The sequence below is a fragment of the Ictidomys tridecemlineatus genome, chromosome 7 (genome assembly GCF_052094955.1).
Source record: "Ictidomys tridecemlineatus isolate mIctTri1 chromosome 7, mIctTri1.hap1, whole genome shotgun sequence".
NCBI classification, from domain to species: domain Eukaryota; kingdom Metazoa; phylum Chordata; class Mammalia; order Rodentia; family Sciuridae; genus Ictidomys; species Ictidomys tridecemlineatus.
The window spans coordinates 126805119-126830713 of NC_135483.1; the positions used below are offsets into that span (position 1 = coordinate 126805119).

At 38.2% G+C, this 25595-nt stretch overlaps 1 protein-coding gene and 1 long non-coding RNA gene across 7 annotated transcripts in view; one reads left to right on the forward strand and one right to left on the reverse strand.

Annotated features, from left to right (window-relative positions):
- Nucleotides 1–595: 595 nt before the first annotated feature.
- LOC120893038 (uncharacterized) lies at nt 596–2476 on the reverse strand. Of its 2 annotated transcripts, none has more exons than XR_005737959.2 (2): nt 2286–2476; nt 596–1012 (listed from the first exon to the last, which is right to left on the reverse strand). It is a non-coding gene; the product is annotated as an uncharacterized LOC120893038 (long non-coding RNA). The 2 variants fall into 2 exon arrangements; XR_013424083.1 differs by having other exon boundaries at nt 596–1216.
- The window catches only part of Gpd2 (glycerol-3-phosphate dehydrogenase 2), a 126269-nt gene continuing 102705 nt past the window's right edge, over nt 2032–25595 (forward strand). For 2 of the 5 annotated variants that reach the window (XM_005315786.5, XM_013363243.4), the window contains exon 1: nt 2589–3044. The gene's annotated coding sequence lies outside the window, so the exon portion shown is untranslated. Of the gene's footprint in view, nt 2340–2588; nt 3045–25595 lie in introns of those variants that run through there. The other 3 variants (XM_013363264.4, XM_040294321.2, XM_078017430.1) reach the window with 3 other exon arrangements.

Sequence of the window (25595 nt, forward strand, 5' to 3'; positions counted from 1 at the left end):
TCATTTGGCTTGCTTTAATTCCTTGAGTAAAAAGAAGCAGTAGTGTTTAGGGAGAAGTATTTTTGTTTTAAATATGGTTTATGGAATAATAATTCTGAAGAACAATTCCTAAATTCATAATTATACCCCTTTTCCCTTTGAAATTATTTTAATAATGAAAAGAAATTGTTTAGACACATGGGAAATTGTGTTGCTTTTAGGTATTCCAATCAGCAATCAAACTCTTTGACTGAAATTCTTGTCACAATAAGGGTGAGAGATAGGGGCAGAGATAAGAAGGCTGAAAGCTGCTTCAGGTATTCATAAACGGTATCTTTAAAAGTCTTTTAAAGCATTAAGTATTAGACTACAAGGAAAATGTGTTTTTATGTTTTATTCCAATTAGAAAACATTGACGGAGTAAATAGAGAATACTATTTTTATAAGTTTCTGTGGGATCTTAAAGCAGAATTATAAATCTACACAATTTAAAATTATCTAGTATTTCATTTTTAAAACATTAACATTTCTATATGCTCTAAACAAATTATGCTCAGGATAATTACTAGCCAGCAATGTTTTTATCCAGTAAATAAAAGAATCTCCTATATAACAATTTCTTATTTAATTTATTTTATTCAAGGCAATAATTGAGATGAGATGTGTATATGGAGAGCCGGGAAATGCACAGCAGAGATGTGTAATTTTGGAAAAGAATTTCAGTCTCAGTTGCAGGCTGATCAGATTAACAACCTCGACTCTTCTCCTTTACCAGTTCTCTATACAAATATTTTTTCTTCTGTAGTCTTCTGGATTCCCACTGGATGTTTACCTTCCTTCTGCTTTCTGTTGTTTCTTCAGGCCCTTACTTTGGCAAGTAAAATCATGTCCTATGCTTTTTACTCTACCTTCTCCCATATCCAAGTCAGATGGAGGTCTGACAGATGGCCATGGGTTATTGATAAAAAGATCCCTGTGGGCTTTGTAGCTAGCAAGGTGATGAAGACTTGGGGGAAAGCAGACACAGGAGGGCCTGGAACCAATAATTCACGTAAGCATTCATTTCAATCAGTAAACACTTAAAACATCTACTATAGTAACTATGATAGGCACCATAGTAAAAAGTGGTATAAGAGATGGTCTCCATTTTCCAAACACTGAACTTTTCTGGGAGAATTAGTGGGAAGGAAATCCAGGACTGGCACCAGATTATTTCTTTGTTGAGTAATTTACTGAACTAGATAAAAGAGATTTGAAAAAACAAATGTGAAAACAATTGGTATATTACAAGGGTTCTCGACTTTGGCTGCTCATTATAATCTCCTATTGTAGCTTTTAAACCATGGTTTTCAAACTTTAGTGTGCAAGAGTATCTGGTTAAATCTGATTACTAAGCCTATCCCAGAGTTTATGAATCAGGTAGTCTAGAGTGAAAAAGAATTTGCATTGCTATCAAGTTCTTAGGTGATGCTGATGCTGAGTGGTCTCAAAGCTATATTTCTGATAGCCACTGTTTTTAATTATAAGGATTTTCAGGTCTTGCCTTCAGACTCATTCAATGGGTGTAAGGATGGAAATCTGGTATTGTTCATTTTTGGTTCCTCAATTTTAATGTAGGTCTAAGGCTGAGAACCAGTGTTCCACTGTAGAGAGAATGGTTGACTCGCTGAAGTTGCTGAGTTTGGGACTCAATGAATCTACACATTCCTATGGGTCAATTTGTAGGAATTCTGCTGTTTAATCATCTTAAATAAGTGACATTATTTGATTTAAAAAGCAAGACAACAAAAACAACTCTGAGATTGTCGTTCAAACTAATTTGGCTGCCTTAATTTGTAGAGTCTTTCAGACTATACCTGGGTACTTTCCAATGCCACCTTAAAAACATTTTAGGGGTCTTCTGTGGACAAATCTTCAAAGAAGCAAGGTCCATTAGAACCCCATCTTGTCTAGCCCTCAAAGTTCCAATAAGTGAGCTGGAGTGGGCATGCTCAGCGGGCAGGGTCGGGTTTGCGGGGTGCAAGTGGGAAGCCTGTTACTCAACTGCAGTGGCTTGCCTCCTCCCCCCACCTGTACGAGGCTGGGCCCAAGGAGCCTGTGCTCAGCATCCCACCCCCTGGTGTCTGGGCTTGGTCTTCTCTGCGGGTCCCAACGCTGACATTCAGGCAGGGGGTCAGGAGGCCTGGCGCGCCTCCAATGCGCGCGGCTGGGAGCAGCCGGGGTGAGGGACTTGGGCTCTTACGGCGGGGTCCCAGGGGTCCGCTTGCCTCCTAGACGCGTCTCTAGGCCCAGGGAAGCCTGCCTACCGGGCGGTGCCGAGTAGGGGAAGCCAGATCTGGGGGCGGGCGACGAGAAATCAGGTAAGCCAGCTCTGCCGGCCTGCGGGCGGACGAGTGTCTCCCCTCTCTCGGGCAGATGGCGTGGGTGGCCGGCGTGGGGAGGGGACAGGAAATCCGACACCTCCACCGGCTTCCCCGGCCTAGCTCAGCCCTGGCTTTCCCGTCTGCCAGCCAGCTGGCAAGGCGGGGCGGGTGAGGCTGGAGTTCGGCACGGCCAAGGCGCAAAACAGGAACCGCAGCTTGGGGCGAGGGATATTACGTCCGCTGCGGCGCGGTCCTAGCCCACGGGACCGGTGTCCCCGTGTCCCCGTGTCGTCAAATTCATTGGGCAGAAGAGACCTCGCTCGCTCGACCCCCCGCTAGTTCGCCACGTACCCCCCCAACCCCGACCCGGGTTCACAGCTCCACTTCCGTGTTTCCCCGCTGGGCCGGAGGAGCCTGGGCCCTAGGTACCCGCCTGGATGCGGCGGCCCGGCCGCCTGGGTCAGCCCGACGGGAGGGAGGCGGCGCTGGAGGGGGAGGAGGAAGTCGCCCGGGAGGCGGGGGCCGGCCGTGCAGGGCGCGTCGGGTTACACTCGCCCAGCCTGACCCGAGTGACATCCCCGCGCGCCTCGCTGCGAGCACAGGGCCGAGCCTGAGATCCTGGGGGGGAGGCTGACTCCGCCCTGGCTGGAGGAACTAGGTGCTCCTGCCCGCTGCCCCTTCGCGCGTGAAGATTAATCTCAGGTGTGTGTTTCCTGGGCGATCCCCCTCCTGGTGCCTGGGGTTCTAGGGGGGAGTGGTCCCTTTCTGATCCTGGCGATTCTGGTGGGGCTCTGGTGTTGCGGTAGGTGGTGGTGGCGGGAAACTGGAGAGAAAGATTTAGAATTTCTCCCCATCCACGGAAGACTCGTTCTCATTTGGGGTTTAACTGTTTACGTTTTGGAGGGCAACTAGGGTTTAATGCATTTGTAACACTTAGAAAAGTGGCAGGGCTTTAGGGCGGGGTTTGGTATCTGTGAAAGTGTATGCAAAACTTTTAGCTTGTGAATGTGACTAATCTGATAAGAAGGATTGTTGCTTCTTTCTGAGGCAAGGGTGGGAACCATTCTGGAAGGGGACAGAGCTTCTTTGAGAAACTCAGCTTACCGGGGTGTGACCGTCTTTAGAGGAAACGGAAGGTATACGCTGATGAACTTAAAAACAGCCTCCACTCCCCACGTAGTAACTTTGATCAGCAAAAATAGATTTGCAAAGTGCTTTGGCAAGAAGGTGCATCTGGGTGAATGAAGTGCTGCTTCTCCAGATGGTCTCTAGACCGTCTTCCACCTTGTTCAGAGGAACTTTCACTCTGGGAAAGCCTTCCTCAAGAATTCCAAAGTAATTTACAAACACATATTCGCACCAAGTCTCAGTGACAGGGACAACCCAAATTACACAACACATTATAAATACCATAGGAGGCAATTATAGAAATAGCTAACAGCTAATTTAGTCTACTTGTATAAATAGGTGAGGGAAGGAAGTTAGTAAGTTACACTGAGTTTTTATTGCTTAAAATTGTTAATATTTTGCATACATTCCAAATTTAAGAGATGTGATTTTTTTTTCTTTCTTTCTTTTTTTTTTTTTTTTTGAGTGTGGAGGGTAATGGTAAGCCTCACATTGGAACCAAGCACTTTGTCCTAACTACTGACTATTCCAAGTCTCTAAGTCCCACAGTTCTTGGTGACCATCATATGAGAACTGGATGTTATTGCCCAAGGGATACCACGTGCAGCCTGCAGAACCTTGCTGATGTGGGTCTTGAAACCTCCTGGTGTTTCTCACAGGAACATTATGTCAAGTTATAATACTTCCTGGATTTTAGCAATTCAGCTCTTTCAAAATAATGTAGCAATACCTTAGTGAATAATACATAAGGATGAAAGTTTAGTTTTGAGAATCCACATTGTTAGATCTATGCTCTTTGATAGCTCTATCACTTTATGTTTTTAAGAAATTTTTAAAAAGACAAAATGAAATATATTTTTTCAATGGATGCATTATAGAGATATTAAGCACTATTGAAGCTCTGCTTTAACCTCCTTTTGATTTATTAAAATATAAAGTTGTTTGGCTGGTCCATAATTAAAAAGAGGGTCACAAATATACCAACTGTTAATAGGTTTAATTCCCTCCCCATTTAGTTTTTGGAATTGTTTAATATCATTTATAGCTCTTAAAAGCTGTATCATTTTCATTGGCAAACTATAATAACTCTGAAATTATCCATTTAGTTATTTGTTTTCAGTTTTAGCTCCAGAATTGAAGTTCTATGAGAGTAGGGCTTGGTTTATCTTGCACTCTTGCAGATCTCTGTTTATTGTGATGACTACCTTGTAATAAGCACTTAATAAATATTTCTCCAATGACTAAACTGGAACAAACTAGCTGAGTCTAAAAAACCAAAGATTTTGGCCGTAAGTGGCCTAATTAAATTCACTAAGCCTCAATTGTGTCACTGGAAAAATAGGTATAATAATATATAACGTGTAAAATTGTCAGTGATGTATCAGGCAGGCAGTAAACTTCAAAATACTAGAAGGCAGTTAACTGCTTTCCTCCTTACGTTTTCTTTTTATTTTCATAAAGGAAAATTTGATCCTCAGCTCTGAAAAAAAAAGCCCCCCCCCAAAAAAAATACAGTTAACCCAACAAGTCACTTCTTGTGTGTCGTCCATAAATTATCCTCTCTTAACTTTAATATGTGTATGTGTCTTGGGGTAGCAGGAGGTTTGCCTAGTTACAGCTTTGGGTATTAGAGAAGGGAAGCAATTTTGAGATCATTATTTTTCTCTTTACTGTGGGAATATGTTGATGCTTTTCAGGTCGGTTTTCCAAAACTTGATTCTACTTGTCAATATTTGGACTCATGGGATTGCCCTAAGTACAGAAACTGCTTCAGAAAGTACTACATATCATGTTGTTACACTCATCTTCTTAAATATTCTATAGTCTTGTGAAACATTATGTAGGAATAAATGCTGGATAAAAAAGTACAGTTATACTCTTTTTGAGAAGGTTAGAGTTTAATAATACAGCACACATATAGTCATGTGCTGCACATCTTTGTTTTGATAAAAAATGGACCACATACATGATGGACCAAAAGATTTTATTACCTAGTGTGTAAGTACCCTCTATGGTGTTCCCATAATGATGAGATCAACAAATGAGGGATTTCTTGGAATGGATACCTTATTCTATGTCATTGAGGCTATCAAATAATATATATATTTCTGATTTTAAGTAGGTCAAGCTTGGTTCTATTAGTTCATCAACGTTTATGGGAAGAACCATTTAATAAGAGATATTTCCTCTTCAACTAAAAATTTACTGTCACATATTGTGATATTATTAGAAATATAACTTCATCCTGTTCCTGATACAAGAATTTCCAAGATCCTTGGAATTTCGGGAGTGATCCAGTGTCTTTTTTGCATATTAATAGGATTACTGGTGATTCTCTTGAGCTCCTGGTTTGCTTCTGGGTGGGGCCTGGTTCCTCTAGCCACCAGTGCTGTGATTAGGGAGTTGAAATTCCAGCTCTACCCTTGACTTCGGGGTAGACTGAGCCAATCGCTAATGGCCAGTTGTTTAATTACATCTACATATTTAAAATCCAAGGTTATGTGGTGTGGAAAGCTTGCAGGTTTGTGAATACCTGGAAGTGCTGTCCAGAGTAGGCACGAATCCCCATACCATTGCTTCTGTGCTTACACGGCGTAACATCTGGCTGCTTCTTTCTATCTTTATACTATCCTTTATAATAAGCTGTAAAGGTAAGTATTTTCCTGAGTTTTGTGAGCTGTTATAGCAGTTTTGTGAACCTGAGAAAGTTGTGGGAACCCTCAATTTATGGTCAAGTTGGACAAAACCAAGGATAACCTGGGGACTTAAGTCAGTTGTGATGGCTGTCTGAAATTGGGGGTAGGGGGAGGCAGTTTTGTGGATGTGAGTCCTTAACCGGGTGTTCTGTCTTCACTTGAGCAGTTGATTTCAAAATTGAATTAAATCACAGGGTACTAAGTTGGTGTCCTCAGAGAACTGGAGAATTCTTTGGTTTGGAAAATCCATACATTTTGTGTCGAACGTGTTGTAAATGTAGGTGTAGGTTTTTAGAATATATATATATATATGTATATATATATGTATTAATACAGTTTGGGAGCATCTTTTAAATTATTCAGGAAAAATGAAATCATGTGCTGTAAAAAGTAAAAACTTTTCAATAGTGAAATACCGTTGCAATGTAGATAACTTTTTGAACAATGACCATTTAATTTAGATTTTTCAAGCATTATGTTCTTCAAATAGCAATATGGCTTTTGTAGAATTTCATATTTGATTATGCATATATATTTTTTATAAAAAATTTTAATATAGAGGGAAAGCAAACTCTAGAAACCATAACACAGAAATCATTTTATGAAAATGAGGTTTTTAGAAGCTGCTAATATCAGATGGAATCAAGGAGAATGGCTTGGTGATGGCAGAGTGACTTGCTAAGAGAGTTTAATTATCTATCTGCTGGTGGCTACTAAGACCAGGAGAAAACTTTAGATGTTTTTGTACATATTATAAGAAACATATTTATGGTCGAGGTGACCAGTTTGGAAAAAAAATTGGTCATGATTTTATGCCATTATATAACTTCAATATAACACAACAAGCTTATAAATGTATTTCAAAATTGATTAAAACAATACACTTCAGAGTCCTAGCTTCACCAAAGTTGTTTCCCTTTTATTTAACCTGAAGAAAGAAAGGATGTTTTGTTTCATTGTGTTAATGTCAAAGCTGCTTTGATCATATCCCTCTGTGCTGCACCCTTCTGGGGGCCTTTCCACCCTGTGAAATCTAGTTCCAAGTATTTGTTTGGAATTCAAGGACTTCTCTATGCCCCAGGGTTCTACCCTTATCTTCTCTAGCATCTAGCCAAATAAGATTAATTGAACTTCCCTAAATCTACTTTATTTTTATAGCTACCCTATGCTACCCTCTTCCTTTTATTTTGTCTTTTGAAGGCCTTATCCCTAGCTTCTAATTTCTTGAGAGTTTTCCTCCCAGCTGGGGTCAGAATTGTTTTGTATACTCCCTAAACTCTTCAAGTATTTTGGTGCCACTCTGAAGTCTGTATACTCCTTTGTACTGTAATTACTTGAAAACATGAAACATTTCCTTTCTGTGGAAGATCCTGCAGAGCATAGGCTGCCTAACCCAAGCTCCTTGAGCATGAGATATATCTAGTAAATAGGTGATTCTATGCTAATTTTAAAATTCCTTAATTTTTCAAGAAATTAGTGATAGGTGTGGATTGGTTGTGATTGTCCTGCAGATAACACGGAACAGATGTATTTGAAGATATTCAGTTAAACTGGGCCTCTAAGGTCTATTTCTTTTTTGGTCTTCATTTTCTCCCTATGTGTTTAGCAGTTTCAATGTTTAAAGGGTATTAGGAAGAGGAAAGGAAATCACTGCAGGTCAACCAGTGTTATAAAAACAATTCCAGAAGAAAGGTAGAGAAACCTACTTGGTGTCCATTTCTGTCTGGGTTTTTAGGGCTCACTGCTCTTGCCAATTTCTCCCCTTTTCTCCACCTTCCAACTAATCTAATCTGTTCAGAAAGGATTTGTATGGTTAATTTATAATAAGGTGATTGTGAATTACGTTATCGACCTACTCATACAAAGATCTCTGAATTCTAAGGAAACAAAACTTTGGGGACCATTTGCGAATGCCAGGTTGAAGGAGACTTTGGGGAGCAGCATTTACTTCTAAGCCTTCCCGAAGTCACATTATAGGCACTTCAGTATGACTCTAGTGTCTTTGTACCTTCTAGTTTCCTATTCTATAAAATGAGATGGCTGGGGCTGGGGACGTGGCTCAAGCGGTAGAGCGCTCGCCTGGCATGCGTGCGGCCGGGATTGGATCCTCAGCACCACATACCAACAAAGATGTTGTGTCCGCCGAGAACTAAAAAATAAATATTAAAAATTCTCTCTCTCTCTCTCCTCTCTCACTCTCTCTTAAAAAAAATGAGATGGCTGGACAAAATGAATTTAAAGTCCATAAAAAACAAGGATTGTTCTATTCTGGTCCTTCTTAAGGGGAAGTTCGTCTTGGCCAATGGCCTCTATTCCCGTCTGGACTTTGGTCTGACTTTCCTCTTCCTTCCTGGAAGTTGAAGTTCCTTTCTCAGCTTTTCTAGATGTGGCATACACTCCCAAAGAATGCTGTGTTCCTTACATCTGCCTCTTTATGTTCACAGGAACAATCATAGCAAGTATATATTTTTTTTAAAAAAATTAGGTTTACTAGTATTAACCCATTTCGCATCCTAGCTCATCATTAACTAGCTGGGATACTTACCTGAAAAAAAAAAAAAAACAAATTCATAAAACTTTAAAATAGAAGGAACTTTGGAGATTTAACCCAATAGTCTCCTTTTATTAATAATGATAAAAAATTATAAGTACCTATGGACCAATTGCCATTTTCTGGGCACTGTACTGAGCAGTTTGCATTATTTCATTATTATACATTATTTTATTTGTCAACGATGAGTTCTGTCATATCAAGGAGCAAATGGTGGTCCAGAGAAATTAAGTGCCTCACTCAAAGACACATAGCTATTTGGTGTTAGGACAGAAACTTCATGAAACCTGTGTAAAGAAATAACAAAATGAAATGATAATTCTATTCCCATGACTATTATGTATTTCCTGATTTTTCCTACTTTGGATTCTATTGCTCAACTCATTGAACAATTTAACATTTAAACACTTCCTAATACAAGACCATGGATGATGCTGAAGTTTTTAAAACAGTTGAATGTACAACACGGCATGCTTGCTTAAAATAATACTCCTTTTGATTTGAGTTCTGGAAGCCCTTGACATTAGTAAAAGCTTCTCAATCTTTTTTTTTTAAATTTTTTTTAATTGGTTGTTCACAACATTATAAAGCTCTTGACATATCATATTTCATACATTAGATTGAAGTGGGTTATGAACTCCCAATTTTACCCCAAATGCAGATTGCAGAATCATGTTGGTTATACATCCACAATTTTACATAATGCCCAATTAGTAATTGTTGTATTCTGCTACCTTTCCTATCCCCTACTATCAAGCTTCTCAATCTTAATGGACATGGAAACAACCTGCAACTTGGTATCAATCTTCTTTTTCCACTCCTGGGTTTGTGAAGGCTTCTGGGAAAATAAAAAAAAAATCATGCAGATTATGGGTACATACAAATTCATGTTGTTCATCTTTATCCATGAGGCAGTTTTTTTTTTTAACTTGTGTTTACACAGGAGTTTTTTTCCATTTCTTGCCACACTTTTTCCAAACTTGGAACATTTTCTTTGAGTCTTCTTCTCTACCTGTGCATGTATCAGAAGATGACTGTTAGTGGTTAAGGCATACTAAACTTTTTTAAACAGAAAGAACTGAAAATAGATACAAGCTTAAATGAAAATTTATTTCTTGTTTATGCCATAGTGTGGGTTGGTATATGGCTTTTCTTGTCTTAAGATTGGGGTAGCCTGGATCCTTCTATATTTTCAATTGCATCCAGCTAGTTGAAGGTGAGAAGCACGTCCACTTTCTAAATGCACAATCTTGAAATTAATGTGTGCTTCTCATGGCTCTTTGCAGGTTCTTTCCCTGGGTACTGAAGTTCCCAGACTCTGTCCTTAGTTCTCTATTTTTCTCTCAGTTGATGATTCTGCACCAAGTCTCTCTATATTCCTGATTTCCCAAATCTGCATCCCCAACCAGACTTAGAGATTCCTGAGCTCAGAGTCAGTGGACATTTTCACTTGGCTGTCCCACAGTCTTGACAGGACATTATGATTTTTCCCTCCTTACTCTCCATGCTGTTTCTCTTCTCCTTGAAGAGCAAAATAGCCTTTTCTCTCACCTTCTACATCATCCATTAATTTGTTGTTTATCAATTACCTAATATATACTGGTCATTTCCCCACAAATTAAGACTAGTGGTTTACAAAAGAGCAACTGTTCTTGTTAAAGAGTTTTTGATTCTACTGGAAGGAAAAGAAGTAATTGGTGATTAAATAAAAGAGACATGGGAGACATATGAGTTCGAGGAAAATAAACTTTAAACTTGATGGTAGATTGAGATCTATTAAGTTTCCTGTGGTTGCTGTTGAAAATCACCACAAACTTTGTTGTTTAAATGAACAGAAATTTATTTTCTCATGTTTCAGGAGACCAGAAATCTGAAGCCACTTTCACTGTTCCCAATCTTAAGCGCTACTGAGCTCTCTTCTGAGGCTCTAGGGCAGAATCCCTCACCTCTTCTAGCTTTGGTGACTTCTGACCCTCACTGGCTTGTAGCTGCATTACTTCATTTTTCACTGCTATGGTCAAAATTTCTCTCTTGTTTTTCAAATCACCATCTACCTCCCTCTTAAAAGATATCAAGTTATTGCATACAAGGCCCACTTAGTAATGAAATATAATCTCTCCATCTCAATATCCTGATATAATCATGTTTGCAAAGTCTTTTTGTTTTTGTTTAAATAAGATAAGACTAACAGGTTCTGGGGATAACGATGTGGATATATTTTGGGTGCCATTATTGAATTTGATACAGTGTCCAAGAAAACTTTATTTTTTTTATTTTTTATTTTTTTTAAAGAGAGAGTGAGAGAGGAGAGAGAGAGATAGAGAGAGAATTTTTAATATTTATTTTTTAGTTCTTGGTGGACACAACATCTTTGTTGGTATGTGGTGCTGAGGATCGAACCCAGGCCGCACGCATGCCAGGCGAGCACACTACCTCTTGAGCCACATCCCCAGCCCCTCCAAGAAAACTTTAAAAAGTAAGCAAGGACAAGGTTTTGTAAGGCTTTGTAATCCAAGGTAGGATGTTTGGATTTTGTTTTTGGGTGACAGAAGCCTTTGGAGGATCATATGAAGGCGAATGAAATGATGTGGTTTTGCTATAAAATTGTGTCTCTTAAACTTTTTATTATTACCCTCTGAGAGGAAAATTATAATTAAAATTAATTAAAAGCTTGAAGTGATTTTTCCTTAATATTATAGTATTCCTTAAATACTAAGATATGAAGGTTTTTGTTGTTGTGGTGTAGAGTTGAACTATACAAGACCATAAGTAATTATACTATATGGTAATTTTTATCTGCCAAGAACCACTGTTAGTGGCATTGCTTCTATTGAGAATACATGCTATTACAGATTTCTCTGGCTGCTAAAAACATGCAGGATTATGGGAGGTGGAGGTAAAAGATTAGAGGCAGAACTTCAGTTGAGGGCTATTACTGAGAGTAATCATTGTGTGAGCAGGCATTATATTAAAAATGGAAAGAAGTGGATAGATTTAGGATTTAGGATTATTTTTGAGATAGAGTTATGTGATTGTTCTCACTGTTGTGGTACTTGCTTGTAATCTCAGCAGTTCAGGAGGTGAGGCAGGAGAATTAGAAGTTCAAAGCCAGCCTTAACAACTTAGTGAGGTAGGCCCTAAGCAACTTAGTAAGATCCTGTCTCAAAATAAAAAATAAAAAATAAAAAAGGACTGGGGAATATGGCTCAGTGGTTGAGCACCCCTGGTTTCAATCCTTGGTTACCCCTCAATAAATGAATAATAATTTGGAGGGAGGAAAGAAGAATCAAAATAAAGGTTTTTATTTGCTACTTGAGCAACTGAGTCGATTACTGGGAAATGGAGAATTGGGAGAGAAGCAGACTTAATGAAAGAAATGTGTTGTTTTGGCAATAATAAGTTTCAGGTACTTATTAGACAATTTTCTGAAGATGTCATACAACTGGATGAATTCAGTTTGGAGTTTGGGAGAGGGATTTTAGCTGAGGTTACACAGTTAGAAGTTATTTTCATGTAGCTTGAATTTGATACTGGAGGGAGTTCCTATAGAGAATGTATTGAGAAGGGGACCTTTGGAACAAATATATAGGAGAAGGAGCAGTGACCAGGGATTAGGAAAGAAAGCAGGAGAGTGTGATGTCTCTGAAGCCAATAGTTCAGAATGTTTTTAAAGGGAGATGGTTCTACTGTGTCAGTGATGCAGGTAGCATTTGGTGAAATGAGGTCATTTGTGATTTGGGCAATCTGACATATAGTTCTTAGTGGACAGATTGGGACAGAAGCTTATTGGATTAAGTTGTGGAAGTGGAGACAATACTTAAAACTCTTTCAAGAAGTTTCATTGTGAAGGAAAGCAGAGAAATTGAATAATTCTTGGTGGGGATATTGGTCAAGGGAGTTTTTGTTAAGAACCGAGGGTTTTAGAATGAATTTCTAGCCTGACAGAATGATTAAGTAGACAAGAGAAATAGGAGAGAGTGATGGATACTTGTAGGAGTAAAATTCATAAAGAGCCAGAAAGAGAGGAGATCCAGGGCACAAATGGAGGGGTAAGTCTTTATTATGAACAGGAACATTTTTATGTATTTATGTATGTATGTTTTTAGTTGTAGATGGAAATAAATAAAATTTATTTATTTTTATGTGATGCTGAGGATCAAACCCAGTGCTTCACATGTGCTAGGCAACCACTCTACCAATGAGCTACAATTCTAGCCCAGGAACGTTTATTTTTAATAATAGAAAGAACTGCAGAGAGAATGGGTACAGGAGTTATAGGATGTAGTTTGACTGGTGGGAAGTTGGAGGCTTTACTTGATTTCTTCTGTTTTCCCTGTAAATTAGGGTGATGTTGAAATGTGGGAGGGTGAAACAGGTTTGGGAAGAAGGATGTGAAATGTAACAGGATTGCTAGTCAATAGGGATTTCCCATTAAAGAATTGCAACCAGGAGTTTAACTTGAGAGCAGTTGTGGTTGTCTATTTTTCTCATGTATTATTTTCAGGTGTTTGGTTGAGGATGTGGAAAAGGCAGATAGTTGGTTTAACCAGTTTGGGGATCTTCGAGGTAAGAGAGAATCAGGAAGTGAGCAGGAAAAGCATTAAAGTTATAAAGAGAGAGATTACAATTTTGGATCTTTACCTAACCTGTCAGAGAGGGAGTGACTGAGAGCAAAACAAATAGTAATGAATAGATTGAAGAACCAGATAATCCAAGATGTTGGAATGGAAATACCAGAGTAGAGTAGTTGAGTTGAAAAAAGAAGGTGACATTCACAGCATGGAGTTCTTGAAGCTGAAATCTCAAGCTGGTGCAAACAATCATGATGCCCAAATCAGAGGTTATAATAATGACAGTAGGTGACTGAGATAGATTCAGGAATAGTTCATCAGAGCTGAAGAGGTTGAGGAATTGGAGTCTCCCTGTAAATACAGAAAATAGAATGAAGACAGAGATGAAACTGGGAAGGGGAATAGCCAGGTGTTAATATCATAGTGAATGAGGGACCTAGTAGATAGGTAGATGACAGCAAGAAAGGGTAATGGGTAGAAAAGTCTAATGGCATGAATGTCAAAATGGGTAAGATTTTTGAAAGATGTTAGAGGAAAAAATTGAAAAGCGAACTGGAGAGAAACTTAATCCACCTGCAGGTTGGGGGATTTTGGAGATAGGAACAGAGTTGTTACTAAAAGTATTTCACAACTCAATGAAAGGGGAAATCACAGGAGCAGAGCCTTGGAGCCTTTTGCAAAGCTAGGCATTAACTTTTTAATCATTTGATCATAGGAAGGTATGAGAAAAAGGCTAGTTATGAACCGGCTCAGATAATTTGATATTTTAGTTGCTGGTACAGCATCTTTATTTACACTGACTTTAGACTTAAAAGTGAGAATAAAAATACCATTTCCTTGAAGGGATGGTGAGCAAACAGTGTTATAAGGGTTCAGCTTTCAAAATTCAGGCTCTTACCTTTCTCATCCTGTCAAAAGGAACATTGAGACAAGGTAATTGAATTTACTAGGCATAGATTTTGAGTTTGAGGGAGTGAAAAGGGAAGAATGGAAGGGTAGGCAGGTGAGAAATGGGTTGGGCTTCCCGTGGACCCATGTAAAGAAGATTGTTGAGGAAGCTGGGTTAGACCAGGTGATGTCTTGAGAGGGTCTGAGTGGGGACCACATGGCAGGCAACTCTGGGTGACATGGCCAAGACGAGCAAAAGCTGTCTGAGTACCTTCTGTGCAATCTAAAGTGTATTTTGTATGTCCTAGTTCCAGGTCCAGAAGATTGGGCCAATTGTAGGATAAAGGGCTCGTTGGGGGACTGTTCTTGTGTGGCTAGTAGCACCTAGGGCCTTTTCTCAGCCAGGAGAGTGGGTAACCCTTTGGGGAGTGGCCTTCTGGTTGGCATTAGCAAAGGACTGCTGCTTTCAGGGCAGGTATTTTAGCAATCCTCCCTCCAAATGGCATTCGAAGTGTTCTCTATTCCACTGTCATTAGGATTGTCTTAGGACCCTTGACAGTTTACATCTGGATGTCGTCCAGTCTCCTTGTTTTCTTGCTCCCAGATTCATGCCCTTTGAGTTAATCTCACAGCACTGCTGTAGAGAATGGAGCATCAATTCAAACATGATTCTATCCAATCCTACTAGGAATATTATGAGGATTAGCAGAACATACATATCAACTGTAACTGTCCTTATCACTAATCTGTAACCAACAAATAGGTGTGCAAATTTCTCTTAGCAATCTGTTGCCTACTGGTCAAAGTCCAAATTGCTTTGAATTCTCATGTGGATCATATGAGATATGCAGCAATTACCCCACCCTACTCTTTTTTTTTCTCATCTCCTCCTCACTTCTGACTGCCTTTATCAGGTTGAGCTTTAGTCATCCCACATACCACACCCCTTGTTCTTGAAAATGCTGTGCTCACTCATATCATTGCTTTTTTTGTTCAGAGGCAATTTGGACCTCGTGGATCTTCACTATCAGAATTAAATACTGCTTTCTCTACACACCTGTCCTGATGATGCTTCTACCTCCTTTTCCCTTCGGGGATAATTACCTCCTGAACACCTTGCCCAGACCTTAATTAATCATTTTTATGTATTTTAGAATCTCCTTTTCTAAACTATGAGTTCCTTCAGGGCAGAAACCATTAATTATTCATTTACAGATTTAACGTAGTAGTTGCTTAATAAATTTTGTAAAACGGATGAAAATGCAGTACATATTTGCATTTACATACTGCCTTTTGTGCAATCTAAAGTGTATTTTGTATGTCATTTTTCAACTTCCTTTTTTAACAATAGAGGTTAAATGTCCTGATGAGGTAGAGGCTAAATGCAGGAAATACTTGGTGTCCATGTGGCTGTCCTTAATTAGGATGGAATGCCAACTTGTGTTCTTTTACTGAGTGACTTTTATTGCTTGAGGAAATTTGTTCACTCTTGTCACTGCTTTATGATGAGTTTTGATCATTGGTAACTTTTTCAGTGATATATCCAAAGAAATACAAATATCAAACAAATGTGGTTTTCTAGTGTATTGAAATATAATTGACAGGGATTTTTGCCAGTGCCCACTTACAGTTTGAAGGGTTGGTATGGACATCAGGGATTGGTGATATTTTGGTTAAAAGTCCAGTTCTTTTTTTTTTTTTCCTTTTTTTCCCCAAATGTAGGTTTCCTTGATCCCATGGTAAGTAATTCCATGTAATAAAGAACTAAAGAATATAAATGAGATATCAACAATATGAATTTAGTAAGATGGGATGGGCAAACTGGAAATGAGGGCAGGAATGACTCACTTGTTGCAGATGGTTGGAGATTGGTGGGAAGGGGAAGGAGGGCAAGGGTGGACAGCAGGTGGCTGAGGAGTCTGAGGAATGTAGGGGATCATGTGACACAGGTGATAGTGGCTTGGAGGACACAGTACATGACTGGCTTGTGGTTGGCATGCTCTGAATAAGTGACCAAGCAAGACCCATTTTTGGCACTTTAAGATGAAGTCATTGACCTTTGTTCCCAGGTTTGTGCTATAAAGTTAACCAAAGCTGTGGTGTACATTTTTAAAATCACTTGATTTCTTTTTATATACATATATACACATATAACATAGTTGACTACTTTCATGGCATTTTGATTTTATATTAATATTTTTTTCTAAAGGAGGTGGTATACAGAATTTGTGATAGAATCAGCAACACTCTAGCTTCTGTGAGCTAAAAATAAATACCAAGAGATATCATTTGGAATAGAGCATGAAAAACCACTCTTGTGTGACACAGTTGTCCCAGAAACTTAGGTGAACTCAGGCCACAAACCTTTGGTCAGGCTTGTTACAGGGAATTTTTAAAAATCCGCCAACTAACTGAACGACGAGCAGTAAAGATATAAACACTGGACTCCACGTGATAGGAGCCTGACCCAAAGTGAAAGTTGAATACCTCCCTCTGACCTCTGTAAAAGGTAACCCATGGCCCAGATCTGCATCACATACTGGACTTTATAGGGATTTATTTTAGTAGAACACTCCACAAATAAGGGTATCTGTTCTGTTTGAGAGAATGTTTGTTTTGGAGAGAGATGCTAAAAAAATGCCCAAGAGGCCTGTTACCACATCCTGGGAGCATTAAGTGCACTTGTAGTCCAGCAAGTGCAGACAGAGGCCAAAGCAGGTTTGTTGCTCTCTGAGACTGGGCTGTTTTTGTTCCCTGCTCTAACTGCTGTCTTCCATGTTTAACTACTGTCTTCCATGATGGCCAATTCTGCACTGCAAATGTAGACTATTTGCCAGATTTAGAGCTCATTGTAGGTGCTCAGTAATCTTAGCAATGGGAGTCTGTGATGGCAGGTGCATTTACACTGCATTTACATTCTCTTAAATTCTGTTTAACTTTTGACATTGATGAGATTGTATAGATGATGAAACCAAAGCTCATAGTCACATAATTCATAAGTGGCTAAGTTGCAGGTCAGCCTAAGGATGTTGGTATCTGATGCACAAACAGTGAATGTTCTCCTGAACATGACAGTGATATCATTCAAATATGTCAGAACAGCGCCTGTGAGTGACTGGCAGCATGCTGACTGTACCTAGAGGAGTGGCTGTGTCCTGCAAATGAGTATTGCATTGTCACTGAGAGGGGAGAAGGAAGGTAGGCCCCTTTTGGAGGTATGATCTCCTTTCTGTGTGTATCTGTGGGCTTCTTTTAGGGCCTGGCTCAGTGCAGGGTCCCCTTGGGAGTGTTGCTGATAGAAGAGATTCTGTACATAGTTGAATGTTGGAGAATAACCACATCCAGGAAGTTTGATGAGATTTGCAGTGATTTGATTTGTTGTGATAAACGTTAAATCTCCCAGAGGACGTAATGTACAATATCTAAAAATGTAGGACTAGTTGAGGTGCACTTTAACTCAGGTTTAAATGTTTATTGTGTCTGATACTCAAGGCAGATTCATTCTAAGGGTGGAGACTGTTCTTCAGAATAAGGCAGATAATTCTGTGACATTTTCTAGTTCTTGCTCCAAGATTCCTAATAAATTGCAAAGGCAACATATCTTTTTTTCTTTTTCTATGTGGGTCTTTTATTCATTAAAGACAAGAAAAGTTGTGCAACAGAAAAATCACTCAAATAATGGTCAGAAGATATGAGATTTAGTCAAATGTCAGCTATCCATCTGCATGCTGCTCTTTAGAGTTCTTACTTTTTTTTCCCTACTTTTCTCTCATATATGCATATATAGTTTTTCCTTATTATAAGAATATTACATGTTCATTTTAGAAATCTAGAATATGATGCAATAAGGAGAAAAATAAAAATTACTTACAACCCTACTTTTCAAAGATGAAATTTTAAACATTTTGAGGGTTATATCCTTCTAGTTTTCACATGTGTGTTTGTGTGGATATACCCGTGTACTTTAAACAGAAACACACACACATACACACACACAGGTACCGTTTTATCTACTTTTGTTCTCTTCATTTGCCAATTATCCCATCCCTATTCATAAAGAATTAATTCCTAAGCAATAAATATATTTTTTAGAATTTCTAACTTATTTTATAATATCCACATATTTCTAAAACTTTTTTCACTTTATTATAATAAGTGAAAAAAGTTTTAGAAATATGTGGATATTATTAAATAATATTTCAATCAGAATGGGATCGGGATATGCTGAGGGCAGTCTTTTTGGCATGGTGAATGAACTTACTATCTAGTTTGGGTGGGAAAACTGGAGGAGGCACCAGAAAACAGAAGGCCAGGGCTATGGTGTCCAGCAGTGCCACAAAGAAGGGTTTCTACAGATGATCTTGACCTTTCATGTGAGGAAGCTAAAGTCCAGAGAAGTCAGCTAGGAGGCTTTGTTGAAGCCGAGACTGTCATAAAGTAGGGTGACATCTCTGGTGGTAGTAATCTCTGCAGAGTACTCAGCTGCCTCAGAACATAGTCTGATAAACAAATCATGTTGCCAGCAGCTGCCAAACTAATGGCCAAGGGAGTCGGCAGAAGTGCACTGGGTCAGGTCAGGCTTGAAGGTGGCCACGTGAATATTGGAACCTGGAGTTTCGACTGGAGTCTTATTAGAAATGCCAGCTTTTGTGTCACTTGCCTGCTAACTGCCTCATGGTAAGCCCAAGGGCTCAAGCTATGAGCTAAATATTTTGGATTAACTTTGAGTTTCCCTTAACATTATCTTGAAATTTCTCATTGAGGAGAGGCTGTTGAGTATAAATTGCTAATGTGCTCTGCTGATTTCCATCAGCTGTGTGATTTGACTGACAACAGTGTGAACCTAGCCCGCTGGGGTCTGGTGAATTGCATCCGCTCTGCCAGAGTGTTTCTTGAGCTGGAATTGAAATGCACGGCACTTTAGTTTCCAGTGTGATGCCAACACTCAGGCAATTGACTCTTGCTCTTCAGTCTCCAACAGGGGGAAAATTATGAAATAAAATGGGGATAGACCAGGCATTCTCCTTAAGATTCAAACCCAGAACTAGAAATAACTAATCATATGCAGTCTCTCTTGCCCACTAATTCTCTACTCAGCTGGGTCAATCTGTTTCACTCCTATCCTTAGCTTCCTAGCTTGGTGTTGGTGGGAAATGTCCTAGGTGCCTTTGCCTGTTGAATTGTGACTCAGGATTCTTTTCCAAAATGGGTTTAAAATCAGTTCAGGTTATATTGAATGTGTATGTGTATGTGTGTGGAGAGTCACCTGTATACAGCCCCCGCCCAAGAGGAAATAGAAATCACTTTGCCTGTTGGTATTTGAGAACCTCTTTCAGTTGACACTTCCTTGTTCCTGGCTTGTCAGTCTGAATGAAATGGAACCATCTTTCAAGTATCTGAGTTGAGTAGATATGTATGTTCAAGATTACCTCTGAAGTGTATGTTTTCGTACTGTAGATACTGTTTTTGATTGTGGTTTGTCTTTTTTACTATTTTCTCATCTAATTTGTTCACTCTTCATCTCTCCTCATTATGTCCTTTTTTTTTTCATACGTTTGTTTACTCATGAAGATGGCTGACAGTGTCCTTAAGGAAAAATCAACTGCTTTTAGTTGTTATTCTAAAAGCTGTCCTCTACAATACAGCTGAAGTGTTTCCTTCTTTCTTTCCCTCCCTCTTTCTCCCTGACCCATCCACTTTCTCCCTCTTTGTTTTCTCATTCCTTCCTTCCTTCCTCCCTCCCTCCCTCCCTCCTTCTCTCTTTCTCTCCCCCTACGCTCTCTCATGAATTCCTTTGGATCATTGGATGATTAAAACTTTCCATTGACTTCTTATCTCTATCTTGTCAGAATAAAAACCTTGCCGGGAAGAGTTCATATGTGATTTGGCACCTGTCTGGCTTTCTGACTTTGGCTGGAACATACTGCCCACGTCATTTTCTCTGTTGCAGTCATGGTGGCCTTTCAGTTTCCCAAGAGGCCCAACATGTGCATGCCAGGTATCTTTGTGTGCCTGTTGCCTCTCAGGAGACCCTTCTGTCAGAGGCCTGTGTGCTGCTCTCTCTTTCTAATTACATTTTCCTGTGAACATTTTATGTGAAGCAGTTTCCTCAGCTCCCAGTTACTCTCTCACTTGTTATTTATATTATTTTTTCACTGCACTTGTCTTTTTTGAAGATATTAACTTTTAATTGTTGTCTTCCCCAATCCATGAGAACAGAGGATTCGATTCCTCACTCCCTGGAGCTGGGCAGGGGATACAGCAGTTATCCATTTCTCCTAGGTGAATGCATGCCCCCAGAATCAACATTCCTCCTTCCAGCTTCTTTCCTTGGGAAGGTCCTTCAGTGATGCTTTCCTCAGTATGTGATGGAACTTGTGCTTTGGTTAATTTCCAACAAGATATAATTTTTTAAATCATTTTATTGCTCATGATAGGTGTGTTTTCTATAAGGTAACTTCCAATAAGGAATTGTGTTTTTTTAGGAGTGGCAGATAGATTTTTTTAAATTCATATATTTAAAAAATTTTCTTTAAATCCTAGAAAGCATGGGGAAAATGTTCTAATTATTTCTAGAACAGAAGCAGATAGTCTTGTTACATTTTTTGCCTAAGATCATGTGGGTTTATATAGATGAGGCAGAATTTGAAATATGAATTTGCTTTTTAATGCCTGGATGGGCACATGTATCTGGTTTGAAATTTCTAATATTTGTAAGAGTCATGGATAATTTGTTTTGCCCATAGCATGTATAGCAAAACCCATAAGTTAATCTGGTAAATTCCTCTAGCTTCCAACACAAGCAAGAAGGGGGGGAAAGTCCTCTGAATAGTTAGAGTCAGAATGTTGAAAATCCAAATGCAGATAAGTAGCTCCTTTTGCATTATTTGGGGATATTTATTTATATTTATATTTGAAGTACAGTTTTAGATAATTTGTTTCTCTCTCTCTCTCTCTTTTTTTTTTTTTTTAAACCACAGTGAAGAAATCTCATAGAGCAGGTAGAGGAAAAATTCAGATGAGAGCAGTCTGAGTTGGGGCTGCATAATGAAGGGGTTAATAGTGTTTTCTTTTAAATATTCCTGAGGGTATCACCCTACCATAGCATGTAGTATGGATGATTCTTAGGTCATCAGTAATTAAATTTAGGGTTAATATTTTTTATTCAAGAAGAAAAAGTGGGAAAGTGGTGGGATGTGCATTTTTAAAAATACTTTAGTGCAAAATACTTTAGGATTTTTTTTTCATCAAAACCAAGCTCCACTCAAATATAACCTCTTGGAAGACAGGAGTTCTGTGTTTGTTCTCAGTTGTATGTTCATTGCCTGGCATGTGATAGATGGTCAGAAAATAATTATTGAATGAAAGAATGAATATAAGCCTTAATTATGCAACAGTGCTAAATAAAGAGGACAGTAAGACAATGCCACCTGTGTTAGTTAGCTTTTTGTCACTGTGACAAAATACCTGAGAAAATCAACTTAAAGGAGGAAAGATTTATTTTGGCTTGTGGTTTCAGTGTATGGCCACTTGCCAGTAATGAGGAAGTACATCATGGTTGAAGTTCATGACAGAGGAGAACTATTCTCATAGTTGCCAAGAAGTGAAAGAGAAAGAAAGAGAAAGAGAGGGGGTGGGGGGAGTGGTACAGGAAAGGTATGGGGACCTAATATTTCTTTTCAGGGCACAAGACCAGGGATCAAACTTCCTTCGACTAGGCCCTACCTCCTAAAGGTTCTATCATCTCCCAGTAGCACCAAGGAAGCTGATGAAGCCTTTAGCACATAGGTCTTGAGGGACATTAAGACCCAAACCTTAATAACACTACCTTTTATGCATGGGGATCCCCACCTCCCAACACACAGAATGAGTGAAGAAAAATCATAAAATCATTAAATGTTAAGATATTAAGGTAAAGTAGCTTCAGACATTTTCAGGGATACCTCATTTATGGTTGGAATGAGAGTCAGCAAATTTGAATAATTTGCTTGAAGTCACAAAAGAAGTTAGTGAAAAGAGAAAGAATGACAAGAGAAGTCTTCCTAATGGGTCCTTCCAGAATGCCCTCTGGTGATTTTATCTTTTAATCTGGTGTTTTGGGAACTGAAAGAACACAGAGTTCTTTTCATCTTTTAAAATCAATGACAGCTGTAGGGAGAATACTGAGTAGAACTTTTTGTCTTCCCCTTATGGTATGAAAATTTTAGACTGTACCTGCTGTGTCACCTTGGTACATAGCATCTCATGCACAGTGCCCGGGCTTGTTTGTAGACTAGTACTTGAATGCTTTCCAGGCCTTCTACAGAAGAAAAGAAAAATTTGGAAAGGAGAGGGTTGGAGAGGATGCTTGGTTAAGAGGGGAGAATAAGATTTTGTGATTAAGATGATTCAGGCCAGATGTCATAAAAATATGTTCATTATTTTTGCAGAGGTGAAGCAAACATAGAATATTTCTTCACTTATTGGTAATGGGTGGTGGTGAGGGGGGTGGAGAATTTAGAGAGTGTTATATTGTTTGCATATATTTTTGATGCGATTTTTTTGCTGTATGAATTAATTCAATTGCTATCTTCTATTTTCTGATACTTATTTCCTAGAGTCCAACATTTTTAGGGAATGCAATCACTTAGCAAAATAATACAAAACATAATTGTTTTGGCCCTTGTACATTTCAGATTTTTTTTGCAAGTGTATAATGTGTGTACAATATATATATATATATATATATATATATATATATATAATTATTATTATTAGCTAGTAGAGCAATTAATTTAAGTGTAAGTTTCAGTAGACCACAGGGGAAAAAATGCAGGATGTAAAATGTGGTTAGCTTTGTTTCCTGGGGATATTCTCAATCTCAAGGAAACAGAAACTAGTCTCCCCACCTCAACACACTTCTTGTGCTCTGCTACATTTCTTGACTGTTCTTGACTTGAACATTAATTATTTGTGCAATAATGTTTGTAATAGAGCTGTATTTAAACTTATAAGTAATTTTTTACAAAGTACATAAATTAATTGAAAATATTGTGTTATAATTAAGTATCATAAAACTCATATTTTTTAAAAAAATGAACTCAGAATTTTATCAATTATAGTCAATAAATATTTCCCAAAACTTTCTTAGTCATCAGTGATAAAAATAATGAATAAAAACTCAGAAAGTCAATTGACATTGGCTTTTGTGGTTAAAAGAAAAGGCAAAGTTTCAAAGTTTTGTTTGTAGTTATTATAAATGAAACATAATTCTTACACCTTCTACATTGAAGCTATTTTAGAAGGTTTCAGACCAATATTTTGAAGTTCCTTTGAGTTTTTTGTCTTCAAAGAAAAATGTTTATATTTAGCAACTAATCTTTCCAAATTCATAGTGCTGTTTAATAAACAGAAGATATTTGAAATCTATAAAAGATTAAGATCTAGGTAAGATCTGATCAAGATTTAGGTAACTAGAATTTCATTATCTGAGGTACCCCTTTCTCTGAATAAATTCTGTATCATCTAAGCTTTTCAAAACCACAAAAGTTTATAAGGTAAAGGGTCAGATTTCTTCTTCTTTGGTTGGGCTGGGGATTGAACCAAGGTGGCTTTACCACTGAGCTGCAACCCCTGACCTTCTTTTTTTTTTGAGACAGGGTCTTAGTAAATTACCCAGGCTAATCTCAAACTTGCCAATGCTGGCTTCAAACTTGGGATTCTCATTCTCCTGAGTAACTGGCATTATAGGCGTGCGCCACTGTGCTGAGTTTTTGTAGCCTATTGTTTACTATGCAGTATCTTCTATGACAAAATAAATCACAAAATGTTATTGAAGTTGATTCTATAATTTCTTGCATGTAAAATCTGAAAAAGAGTTTGAAGTGCCATAGGAATGGCACCTGTTTTCCTAACCCAGTAGTAGGGTTAATAAAAAGGTAAGAAGACTGAAAAAAGCAGTATAGGACTAGTGCGATTAGTCTGACTAATGAACTTTTTAGTGTGATCCATTGATGACATTCTTTTTTCCTCAGGGCTGAATCAAAAAGTGTTTTTTTTTTTTTTTTTTTTTATACCCACAGGACTCTTTTTAATACTAAGTCAGGCATTTCTTGTTAGTTGATATATAGGTACAAGTTTGTTTCTTTTCATACTATGCACACTGTACACTCAGTTCTCAACCTGTCTTATGTTTTTGTAAAGGGTGGGCATTTTTAGCATGGAATGTTCCTGGTTTTTATTTTTAAGGGTCATTTTTATTTTAGGCTTCTTGGAGTTACCCTAAATTATATATATGATAAACAAAGAAGGCAGAAACATATTTTAATGGCGATTAAAAATAGGATTCTATAGCTTTAAGCAAAAAAAATCCATGAATTTATCTAGAATGACAAAAGATATATTAATTTTGACTTTAAAATGAATTTGAAATGGAAAAAAAAGTTTACTCACATGAATTGTCATAATTTTTATAGTAATTCTATGGAAAGCAAATACAATAGAAACCATTCTGTTATGAATTAAAATATGATCATTTGTACTTAATGACTATACATTTATAATTAGCTGAGATGGGCTTCATTGATTTCTTGTAATCCTATGGGAAACCTCATGAAAATAAGGAAAAAGGGTCAAATTCATGACTGTAATTCCAGAGAATAGTTTAGAATTGGTAGAAAATGTAAGTAAATAATTTGGCCTTGGAAACAGCATATATTTTGTAAAATATTGGATCTTAAATAATAAATGACAATTGGAATGTGAGTGTGTTCCTCTAAGGCCCCTTCCTTTTTGGTGTATTTCATTTTGGAGGACTTCAAAATAAATTCTTGGTTAATGATTGTGATATTGTGTATTACATTAAAAGAAAAATTGCATATCAAAAAGCTATAATAATGTTTGAGACAAATTCTTCAGAAAGAGACTTTTGATTAGCTCACTATAAATGGATTTTGACCTTATTTTCTCCTTTTATTTTTGTTCCTTTTACTTGTACTGTTTGAACTCTGATTGAGTGCCTGAAACCAGCTCAGCTTCTTTTGGCCAACCCTCCTGTCGAGCTCCCAGACTTCTGCCCTCTTTTGAGGCTGAGGAGTGGTCCTGGGCTGACCTCTTTCTCAGTCATCCACAGCTGTGGGTTCGCTCCTAAATGGATATAACTGACCTAAATTTAGGCGCCCTAGAGAGACTTAGTAGGAAACTTTTTTCCAAAGTACTTTGGATATAAAGAGTGTTTGTTTTCTTTCACTTTCTCTTTGTTTTATGATTTTGGTCACTTTTTTTTTCTTTATTAAAATTATCTCCTTTGTTAAGATCCCCATTCCCCAGCCCCTGCTTCCCATTGCTTGGGTTGTGCCCTTCTGCCACAGGATTCCCTAAGGAAATGAGTTGGAACTAGAAGAATATGCCCTTCCCTGAAGGTCTTCTGGTTGTGAATGTA